This window comes from Cydia fagiglandana, chromosome 23 (assembly GCF_963556715.1).
Source record: "Cydia fagiglandana chromosome 23, ilCydFagi1.1, whole genome shotgun sequence".
In the NCBI taxonomy this organism is placed as follows: domain Eukaryota; kingdom Metazoa; phylum Arthropoda; class Insecta; order Lepidoptera; family Tortricidae; genus Cydia; species Cydia fagiglandana.
Genome location: NC_085954.1, coordinates 2,532,782 through 2,545,745, shown reverse-complemented (window position 1 = coordinate 2,545,745; position 12,964 = coordinate 2,532,782).

Genomic DNA, 12,964 nt, shown 5'->3' with positions numbered 1-12,964 from the left:
TTTATATATTATAATATATCGTTGTCTGAGTACCCACAACACAAGCCTTCTTGAGCTTACTGTAGGACTTGGTCAATCTGTGTAAGAAACTAAGAATGTCTTATAATATGTAGTATTTATACTAATCTAAACAACATACCAAAATTACCCCAAGGCACCATATAACTAGGAAATCTTTTTTTCCACCCCAATTTCCTTGGTTGTTATTTATTCCGTAATTCGGTTCGGGTCATAAAATAGCTCGTATTAGGAAATTACAGGTTTTTCACACCACAATCAGAAAACACGTGTGTATTTCTAACGAGCCTGTAGGGCCGATGGTCGGCTCGTTGAGGCAGACGCACGGTTTCTTTCGTATTTATAATGTAAGTATTAAAGAAAAAATATACAGAATAATATAATAATATGCATAGATCGATCGCAGCGCCGGACCGTGCTCGTCGACGTCACCATCCCCCATGATGAGAATCTCGTGAAGGCCGAGAAGGACAAGTCCAGCAAGTACCTAGACTTAGCTCACGAGATAACCGCCATGTGGGATGTTGACTCGACGATCATTGTTCCGATAGTCGTGTCAGCGAACGGTCTCATAGCGAAGAGTCTCGAACAACACCTAGAGAGACTCTCGCTGGGTGGTTGGATCAGATGCAGAAGGAGGTAATTTTGGACACGGCGCGTATAGTACATCGATTCCTCACTCTGCGGCCCTGACCACCGGCAGCTTGGACCCTGCCCCGCTGCCGGCGGCACCCTAGGTTAGGTTTTTTATCATGTGTTTATTTGTATTTTTTATTGTTTTGTAAGTGTTTTTATATTTTACTTTTACATATATTCATATTATAAAAACCCTAGCCTAAGAAGAATGATGAATACAGAGAACAATAATAATATAATAATATATGTATAATTAGACAGGCCCGGAACAAATTCTCTTTCAAGCGCATGTTGCGCAAGCATCTGTCTAACCAGGTTCATAAGTCGTCCTCATGATGTTTCACAGTGGGTATATATGTATATGTATATATTTATGTATGTATATTTATTTATGTATGTATAATAATTATTATGTATATATAATGTCATATATTTTCTTTATTAGTTTAGTATTTATTTTCTTTCCAAATTTATTTTAACAGTATTCTGAGCCTGGACCAAATAGATCTTTCAATTTAGCCCATGGTTGACTGGTAGACACATAGAGAATGCCTTCTGACACTAAGTCCGCCCTTTGTACTCTTCATTTATTGTGCGATAAAGTTTAAATAAAAAAAAACATTTTAAAGATATATTTTTTTTAATTATCATGTTGTAATGTCCCACTGCTGGGCAAAGGCCTCTCCCCCTGATTTCCATGACTCCCGTTGTATTGCCTTCTCCGGCCAGCCACAATAAGGCCCACTTGCATCATCCCACTAACCCGGGGATAAGCGGTTAAACCATTAACCTAGTGTCAAATTGTACTGGTAGTCATGGCAACTCCAGGTTTAACGTGTTAACCCCGGGTTAGTGGAATGGTGCAAGTGGGCCTAAGTATAACAAACACAATAATTAAGTACACAGTAAGTAAGTAGCACAATAAGTATAAGTTGGAATATATATATGTATATATATATTATATTCCAACTTAATTTATTCCATCTTGTATATGTCGGCGTAAAGTGCTCTTTTCATTACTCTTATAATTTGTTATTCTCTGTGTGTTCCTAGCTTTGCTCAAAAGTATTATGACTGAAATATACAGAACGAAAGCATTGCGAATATTTTATATTGTTCTTGAGTATTTATTTTTCTTGAAGCCTAAATCCCTATTTGACTAATGGCGTATAATGGTGAATAATTTTTGTGTCTCAATAATATAAAAATATTACCGAGCTACCCCAAACTATAAGGCCATATCGTAAAATTCAAACTACATAGCCATATTCCGCAGTAAGGTGAGTCAGAGATGTTCAGTTATTTTAATTTTTCGACTACTGCTATTAAGGTAGTTTATGTGTTATTTTTAAGGACTTGTTAATTGTTATTTCCGGTTTTAATGAAGAAAAACCTTAAAGTTTAGGAACAGTTTATGATTTTACGCCTACACAAATTGAAATTCAATAATTTTGGTAAAAATTAAATCAAAACTATTTGTAAGAATTTGCAGTAGTTCCTTTGACCTTTGAAAAAGACATGAAGACTTGGAGATTGCTGTATATTTGAAAGAATCGTGTGTCCCTATTTTGCCCTTAGAGACGAGACCCACACGATTTGTTCTAATAAAATTAGCGAGGTCTGCGTGACCTACATTACTGTCTGTCTGGTTCTTTAACTTATACATAAAACATTGTACATTGTGGCTGTCTTACTCGCCAGGAAAAATAACATTGAAGACCGGCAGAGGCAATGTTCGAAAAATAATTTAAGTTCCCGTGAAATGTTCTCGGTATATTTTTCTGCACATTTATTGCTAAATCAGTACCAGTACTTGCCTGCTGACAGTTCTTGGAGGTAAAGTAAAATAAAAAACATCATGAAGTATATATTTATTGACAATTCAATTTAGCCATATTTAGTATTCCATTCTCCTAAGCCACTCAGGAAACGAACCGAAAATAAGTACAATTTAGCCATGATTCCAGCCAGCCCAGGAATGTTGCTAAAACAATACAAAATATAATTAATAATTATTAGCTATTACCTTTATAACATGCCTAGCTTTACATTACAGAATGTAAGGATTGTCTCCTCGGCCGTCAAATAGGTGATCTGAGGTATCTTTAAAAGGGTCGGTTGCACCAAACTGTTCGTATCGTTAAAGTGTTCGCTAAATTTTTATGTATGGAAAGTTTCATAGTAAGGCGCCGGGGCGCGCCGGCTGACGTTGATCAGTCTGTCAATGTGGTTCTTGCAGCAGGCCCTTAATGTCGAGTCGTGTCATAATTTTTCTGTTCGACGGAGCCAGAAAGTGGCATCTTTGTTAAGCTCAGCGGACCAAAAATTTACACTTCCCGACCGAAAAAAAAATCTAAATTCGTGGTAACACGACTGGCTCTACAGTTATTTCAGTTTGTTGCTGTAGAGTTAAAGTAAGGACACCAAGCACGAATAATTTCGTATATTGACCCACGATATCTTATTTCTATTGCACGTGGACACTTAAATTGCTGACTCGCTCGCATAATAATAGTGGTATAGGGAGGGCGCATAGCGCCACTATCACTATCCGTCACAATCTGGGGGTCTACCGCGAAACAAGAAAATCGAAGTTTTGTTATCTAACCTCTCTATCACTCTTGCATACTCGAGGGATAAAGAGGCAGATGACTAAGTTTCGTGTTTCCCGTTAGGCCCTTGATGCATCAATGTCATATTTTATTGCCTGTGAAAACTTGACAAAAAACAGTTTACGGCTCAGTATGTATAAGTTACTCCTTGGTTTACTAGAGGAGCTAGTGCTGCGCTCTGGCGGCAGAACATTGTAGTAACACCCCCTATTGACCGCCGGCAGGCGTGGCTCACTCCGCGATTTCGTCGCTTTGCTACAGGTAGCTAAAAGTACATCCATTCCACACCAATTTTGGGGAAAGCCATATAATAAGCCGCGTGGCGCTGTCGCCACCTAGCGGCCATCTGTGCTGATCGTAACATACGCGTTTTGTTAGAGAGTGAGTCTTCTGTACCTAGTACTATTATTTATTCTGTGCCGCCGGCATTTGTGCACCCAGCAATATAATTGTGCGCGTGCGACAGAGATAGGAACAGACGGGTTAAGTACGATATTTTTCGTTCCTAGCGTTCTTACTATAGCTTGGTTTGATCATAGCCAACATTTTACTTACGCGTAAGTTATCTTCATCAGCGTCATCTAAGTCACTACGCTCAACACCAAATCCATCAGATGCAAAGTTGGATCTGTAAAAAAAAGTTTGTAATTTTTAGGGTTCCGTACCCAAAGGGTAAAACGGGACCCTATTACTAAGACTTCGCTGTCCGTCCGTCCGTCCGTCCGTCCGTCCGTCTGTCACCAGGCTGTATCTCACGAACCGTGATAGCTAGACAGTTGAAATTTTCACAGATGATGTATTTCTGTTGCCGCTATAACAACCAATACTAAAAACAGAATAAAATAAAGATTTAAATGGGGCTCCCATACAACAAACGTGATTTTTGACCAAAGTTAAGCAACGTCGGGAGGGGTCAGTACTTGGATGGGTAACCGTTTTTTTTTTTGCTTTTTTGTTTTTTTTTTGCATTGTGGTACGGAACCCTTCGTGCGCGAGTCCGACTCGCACTTGCCCGGTTTTTAGGGTTTCGTACCCAAAGGTTAAAAACGAGACCCTATTACTAAGACTCCGCTGTCCGTCTGTCTGTTACCAGGTTATATCTCATTAACCATCATGATAGTTGAAATTTTCACAGATGATGTATTTCTGTTGCTGCTATAACAACAAATACTAAAAACAGAACAAAATAAATATTTAAGTGGGGTTCCTATAGTGGTATTCGAACCCCAAAGGCCACAGGTCACAGGTCCCTACTGAAAATCAGCGCAACGGATCCTATTTTAACGGCCTATGTTTTACTATATAATATCAACTTCTTTTTCTTTGTATACTTTGGGCTCAATTCGGATTTTGAAATAGACGTCTATTAGATATCTTTTAGACATCACCAAGATACGATAACGATATGTTTAAGATTTAACCTGTCAAATTTGACATTTGCGCGATTCTGGATTTCCACAGGATATGACTTAGAGATCCAATTCACATCTAATAGATATCTTACTCTATCTAACGTAAAAGTGACATTGGTTGCCCGAATTGGGATGCAAAGAGAACTAGTTGATATCTAAACTATAACGTACCTATCTAGAATGGATCTAGTACGTGTCGTCTCTTGTGAATATCGTGAAACTTGAACCAAAGGAAAATCAACTCTTTTTCCCGAATAATTTGACTTACTGACTTTGGCTTACTGAGTATGGTGGGCAAGACGAGTAGAGAGATCCTGTTTGAAATCAGAGGGCACGAACCACGTTCGTATTACCTCTCTGTCGCACTTGTAAATTCGTACGTAAGTGTGACAGAGGCAATACGTCGAACGTGGTTCGAGGCAGGCCTCCAGAGTTTTTATAACATCGCTACCAAAAACCAAAGACATATTATGTAACTTCGTATAAGACTGATAAAGTCTATGGGAAAAACGTGCCTCGGAATTCAAGAAAAAGTCATTCTCGAATAGATGCCGCACACACCTTTAGCCTATTCTCGGCTAGATGGCTTGACGACACCGTTTCATATTTAACAATTTTAACACATAGATATCAGAGAATGAACATGGATCAAATTTAATGATATAAGAACCCACTTCGGGTCGCTGAGCCAGCGAAGTAAGTAAGTAGTAGGTACAGCACAGAGCAATTCATCATATCATTGCGTTTTTTTTATGTATAATAATAATAAAATCATTTATCCATATATATATATATATATATATTTGATAATTTTATACGTTTTAATTTTGAGTTTTAGTCGTGTGTCGATAGATGGCAGGAAATTTACTGTGACTACAAAATTTACTATGTGTTATTTATGTGTTAAAATTGTTAGCACCCTGTCTGTGCGGCATTGCCTTTTAGGTTATCTGTCATTTGTCACACCCGTAGGCCAGATGGCGCTGGCAGCCGCCGCAAGTGGTTGCGTTCAGTTCTACGAGGCCGTGCCGCAGAGCTGCGATCGTGGCCCACCAAAATGGACTCGCCGGAAGACCAGCGCCGACTCTCGGGTCAGCATTATCCTCTAGCCGCCCAGAGACCTATAAAAAGGTTTCCTGTTCCATTCTAATTTGAACTTTGTGTTGACAAAATAAAATTTCATTTTGCTTGGCAATGTATTGCTTGGCAAGGTTATGCTGAGGCGAGCCCATTTCGTGGTAAACAATTTCTAATTATGTTTGTATTAAAAGCCTTTCATGTTACTTCTGTATGTACACTAAGTTTATCACGAAAAATAAATGATTTATGATTTATTTCCTATGACAGGACCCTCTATACCATGTATTCTTTTTGCAAAAACTTACCCATCGTCATCGGGATTAAATCTTAACGCTGAATAGACACTGCGCAAATCGTCATTCGCTTTTCGGTGCTTGCCTGTATCCAGAAAGGCATTGATGCTAACGAAGCATACGAATAATAAGAATACCAGTCGTGACAGCTGGAAAAATAAGAATAAAGCATATTAGCAAAAGTCAAGGCTCGGAACCAGTATTGAAATAGGTACCTGTTAATATCGTTCCAAAACCGTTATATTATTTCGTTCACTAAAAAACCGGTTAAGTGATGGAACACGAACTAACAAATTACGTTCTCTCTCCTAACCGGTAAGAAGAGGGAACGGCACTTTATGGTTCGTAGGGACCGATATAATACCGGTTACTTTTGGCTTTCGGAAACTCTCGGTTAAATTCGTTGTAATACGTGAAAGAGATAGTAAAACTTACTCGTTCTATCTCGCTTCGATATTAATTCCTGTTAATTTCGTTCCTCGAGAACGAAATGAGAACGTATATGGCATAAACCGCGATATCTCAAAAGAACAATTCTTTAACCGGTAACCGCAAACGTATACGAAATCCTTTTCGTTCCCGGGCGAATGAACAAAACCGGTTTGACAAATGAGAACGCTTTCCGAGCCCTGGCAAAAGTACCCGTTCTTCTTAATTTATTTATATTCGCCTCGAGTGTCCTAGTGGACAAAAGCCTCCCTCCTCCGTTTCCACTTATCCCGATCTTGACCCGTCTCCCGGTCTCGAACCGTCTCTCGGTCTCGACTCGTCCCCGGTCTCGACCCGTCTCCCGGTCTCGAACCGTCTCTCGGTCTCGACTCGTCTCCCGGTCTCGACCCGTCTCCCGGTCTCGACCCGTCCCCCGGTCTCGACCCGTCCCCCGGTCTCGACCCGTCCCCCGGTCTCGACCCGTCTCCCACCAGTTCCTATTAAGGGCTTCAAGGTCATCTCGCCAACGCCGTCGAGGTTTGATGCGACCCGGGTTTGACGTGGGACTTTCTTCTCATTTTATTTAAAGTTGTTTACACATGTTTTCAAACTTGACAAATTTTATGCTCTTTCTCAGAATCACGAGCTCATTCACTTCTAGGATGAGAAAAAAGGCACTTCTCTTCCGTCATACAGTCTATGAAAAATGGTAACGCGATGGAAATAAATAAATAAAAAAAACAACGGGTTGCACTCCGGGAGTACCAACAGAAGTGAAAACTCAATGACTAGTCCAAAATATCTGCAGCACTACGTATAATTGACCCATTCTCCTTTCTATTGAAAAACTCTAGTTCTGAAATTGCTAGCCAGTGAGCTTAAATTTGTAGCGTTAATTGTTTAAAATTCGAATAGAAATTGTAAAGTTACCTTGCAGACCTGATATTTGGTCATGACATTTTGAGTTTTATTCACCAGTACTAGAGTTCACTTTTATTAGCGATTTCATCAAGATGTAGCTTTACCGGTCGTCAAAATCTTAGGACACTTATTTTATAAGGATCGAAAGAACGCGTGATTCTAAGTAAGTAGAAATAACTTAAAAATTTCAAATTAAAAAAGGGTAGTGTAATTGTAGTTATTTGTTTTGCAAGGGGCAAAGTCGTTGTTTAACCGCTCGTGCTAATATTGATACCCGAGCAAGCGAATATTCCAAAATTGGAATCTTGAGCATTGCGAGGGTTTCAAAGCACGAGGGTTAAGGTGACAGTACATTTGCAACGACAGCTGCACTACTGTTCATTTTACTATGGAAATTGGCAATGACAGCGACGCGTTCAGTACCGGTAGTGCAGCTGCGGTTAGAAATGGAATGTTACCATTAAACAAAATTTTCCCCCGAATTAAACACTAAATTTTTCATCACACCCAAAGCAAATATTAAATGTAAAATATCAAACAAAATCAAATCCAAATGAATGTTATTAAATATGTATCATCTAAAGTCATCATTTAAAAGTCAATTCTACCAGCAAACAAATCAAAATTTGCATTTGATTACTTTTCCTCACATGATAATAAAATGCAACTTTGCTATCAGTTTTTGAAGTGCAAAGTAAGCCTTTCCGAGCTGGTGTGAAAAATAATAAAATATCCAATAAAATAAAATACAATACAATTGCTTACCATTGTTACGCCTTGAGAAGTATCAATATGAATACATTAAATTCTAATCCGTTCACAGTTTTTATATTGAATTGTTTCTATGCAATTATGGCTATAACATGTATAACATGTTACTCGTACAACTTATACATAATAAGGTAATTGAGTATGTTGTATTTATTTTTTAAACATTTTGTACAGTCAGCTGCTGCAAAGGTGCCAAGCTAATAGTATTGCTGACTGTACAATATAGAAAAGCAAAAATGTCGAAAGGCATTTTCTATCAGTTAACCATGGCAGGGGTGCGAAACTCCTGACTTCGGTCAAACTCGGCTCCGCTCGGCTCAGCATTGCTCCGAGCAATTATTAGGGTTGGCACCACTTAACTTCCTTTTGCGTGCACGACCACAGATAAGATAATCGCTTGATTTTTAACAACCCTAAATAGCCGAAAGGGAATACCATATATTAGAAAGGGACAGCATGATTCGACCCTGAACCGCTGTCAAACTCAAACATCGGTTTTGTAGGAAGTTTCCTTTCTGTACGGTAGTACTATTAATTATTGTGTGACCATGGGCTAAATAGAAAGATTTAATATTGTAGGTACCGTTTGAGTAACTTATATTAGATTATTACACATTACAATTATCATCTTTTAACTAATATTTAATACTTACCGAACTGTCACAAAATTAGATAAATCGCTTTAATTGTTTCTTGTTTGGTTATTTATTTAAATTTTAAATAATTACCTTACCTTACCTTACCTTAAATACTTAATCATGTAAAACAGGAATGTTAATTATTTAACACATTTTTTTTAATGCCATAAAATATAATTACAGTATATAATGGTCCCACGTTCCCGTACTAGTGCGGAAAGGAGCACTTGCCGTGCATATGTCGAAAATTTGAAGAGCCATATGTTCTGTAAAACGTTGTACGATACACGTGCGAATAGGTAATTCGCAACTCGTGTCGAATTTCCTCTTTCCCGCCATTGTGTCGTAAATAACTATTATTATATACCTAATGTGTGTTGGTTAATCACAACACATTATTGTCATTTTAATTAAACGTGCGAATACCTTATTTATTCAATCATAGTTACATAATTTAATCATGTCTATAAATGTAAATAAAATAGGCAAGTTTTAATAACAATAAATATCTCGTAATTGATTGGTAATGGATTGAATAAAAACATGATTAATTTAAATATGAAATTATATTAAAGTAAAACATTTTACTTATAAATTTGCTACGCATGTGATTTAACAGTAGCTATTATTCATTTCGTTTAATTTAATCATTTGAAAAATGTCTAAAGAACTGAATTAAATTTGAACAGGACGCCGATTCAGAAACTTTAATATTTAGAAACTTGTTACGGTTTTGATACGACCTTGCTGATCATTGTAATGGTCATATATTTTATATTTATCAAATAATATGTGAAGGTTAATAATGAAAATGGTATTTTTTTTCATTCAATGTGCAAATACCTTATTTCTTCAATCACAGTAACATAATTTAATCATGTCTATATCAATCCAGAATTCTAGATAAAGTAGGCATATAAACTTACTTTCAATACAAATCACAAAATTGATTTTTAAGGCCTTGAATTAAAACATGTGTTCGAATTAAAGGATGAAATTATATCCTCCTAAGGCTCAAGGTACCTATAGTACCTCTACAGTTCGATGAAATTTAAATCCTATTCAATTGTAATCTAATTCAATAATATAATATACCGGGTGTGGCCTGTAACACGAGCAAAAAATTTAACTGTAGGCCGTACTCCTCATACTGACCAACATTTGTTCAGCTACTTTTAAAAATAACTTGTGGTTTGATTTTTAATACACTTTAAAGTTTATTCTAAGACGCAATGTATTGCGAATTGTGTTATGTTTAACCCTTATCTTGGCAAGGCTCAAAATATCTTAAATATATATTTTTTTTTACTTTTTTGTCACCTATTGAGCATACTAGAGTATTAAAAAATAAGAAAAAAAATCCAGGATTTTCCAGTTTCGGAAAATCATATGTATCATATTTGATACAATGCCAATAACTCGACAAAATAGTTACCTACTTTTTAGAAGAAAAATGAAGATTTTAATAAAAATAAAACATGTAATGCAACAGAAATAAGCATTTACTGCTAATTAAACGCAATCTAAAGCATCAGATGACTATTAAACCTGTAAAAATAAATTGTATCTACGAATACCTGATCACATGGGCGGAAAATTAGATCCCGTAAAGTTTCAAAAAAGTCGTCAGCAAAAAGTTGAGTAAAATATGAAAAGTAAACAAATAATTAAAAGTTAAAACAAAATCATTTTTTTTACTTTGGGGCCATTTTTTGCCATACACATATTTTTCCGTGCTACGGGCTACGGCGTAGCAATAATGCTACAGCGTACTTAGACTATAGTTACATAACATCTAGTACTTAAAAAAATCAAAGTTTAATAACTAAATAATACGAAAACTAATATTAAATAATGGAAGCATGTTTTGTAACCCCACAAAAATTAAAAAATTAAAAAATCATGTAAAAATATTTTGACGATAACTTGGCAATGTATTAAATGTAATACAATACTTTCGATATGTACATTTCTGAGTTCTTGGCAGTGTATCAAATATAATACATAACAGTTTCATGTAAGGTTCTGTGTATTAAATGTTTTTAAATTCGAAGGCATTGTAAATATGTATGTACTAAGAGACAGTAAAGATATCAAAATGTAGATTATGAAAAAATATACACTAACATAAGAAATAAATGCAAAACTTCCAGTACGAACCGAAATCTATTGTTTCCGCGGCGCCATATTGATTATTACTAATTAATTTACAATGACACTCGTGTCAATTATTTTTTTCTATAAGTAAGGAGGGTAGCTCGACATATTGATGGCAGAATTATTGTGTTAGGTAATAAAGTGAACCTGCTAGATTTTTTTAAGTTCCATGTATCACGGGTGTTACGATGCCAAGATAAGGGTTAAGGTGTGACAAGCAACGTCAATCACAATGATATGGCGTGGCGATGGCGTCCATTGAAGATAATATTTATTTTGTGTGAATAATAGGGACTCTAAATACTTCATAATTTTTAAAAGTTGTTGAACAAAAGTGTCATTGTTTGTGGAGTACAATCTATGTTTTAATTATTTGCTCGTATTACAGGCCACACCCGGTATATCTAAATATCATAAGATAAATCGAATAACCGAAACATGTAATAGTATATAGAAAATAAACCTTCAGAGCTCTCCACTGTAATTGCCAGCTTAACCCATCACTAGCCGATAATTCCCTCAAGTATATAAAAATCGAGCTTCGTCACGCCAGTTGTCTACCCCTGGCGAAAGAAAATATTGCCCCGACTTACTGACATCTGGCAACGTTCGGTTCATTCGTCAATGTCCGAGCTGAAGTATTATTAGCGACGACAAATGGTTGACGATCGCTTATCTATTGATTTGAGGTTTGGATGTATTAATTCTGTTTCGGGTTTTCGGTTGGCTATCTCTGGCTTGTGAATGTGATAGGGGAGATGGGGCTAACAGGACATGTTTGTGTGTGAAAATGCAGGTGTGATTTTTGGATACATTTACTAGCAATGTCTAGTTTTTCTTTAGATTTTGAAGACCAGGCAGTTCGTTAAAACTAGCGCCTGCGCCAATTCTTAGGTTTAAGTTGCCAAAGTTCACTAGGATAAATAAAATAAAAAACAATACACTCTTTTTGTTTGGGCAGTCGTGTAATAAATAAATCTCATAGAGACATTCTTACACAAATTGATTAAGTCCCACGGTAAGCTCAAGAAAACATGTGTTATGGCTACTCAGACAAATATATATACAATATACAAATATTTTTTAAATACATAGAAAACATCCATGACTCAGGAACCAATATCTGTGATCAGCACACAAATAAATGCCCTTACCGGGATTCGAACCCGGGACCATCGGCTTCATAGGCAGGGTCACTACACACTAGGCCAGACCGGTAGTCAAAAAAAAGTACAGAACACTAAAATAAATATATAAAAAATGAATAACTAACTGTACTTCAAAAGTGTCATGGACAATCCTCATACCAAAACCGCATAACCCAAAACTTCAAAAAAAGTGTGTTCAGTAAAAACATTTTAATTAAATTTTTTGCCTCAAAGGGACGTCACTCTGGTTGGACTATTTACAAAGCTTTTTAACCACTTAGATTATAACCAGTTAAAAGCTGACCCCTGGTTACATTTAGTTACTATGCGTGCAGAGGTCAAAATAAACTAGGCATGAGCTAAAAGTGCAGTGAAAATAAAATTGTGAACCGGGTGTCCCTTGACGAGTTTCCAATTTAAATAAAAAATACTTTATATGCATAAAAATCAGAAGCATGATAACAATATTCCATTTTTTATTCGGAAATAAATTGATGGCATTTTGAATTGGGTCAGTTTTCCTGTATTCAGGTGATGGAATGATAATTTATACATACCTATAGGCAAAAGAATGTTAGGGATGAATGTTGTTGATGGACGGAGAGGGTATGGTAGACCCAAAAAACGATGGATGGATTGTGTGAAAGAAGATATGGGAAAGAAAGGAGTGAGTGCTGAGGACACGAAAGACAGAGGAGGATGGAAGAGAAAAACATGTCGTGCCGACCCCACATAACGTGGGATACGGGCAGGGGAAGGAAAAAGAAGAAAGACATGATAATTTATACGAATATCAAAACCTCCGTAAACTCTTGAACGGTCAAGATTACAAATTTTTGTGAATAATCC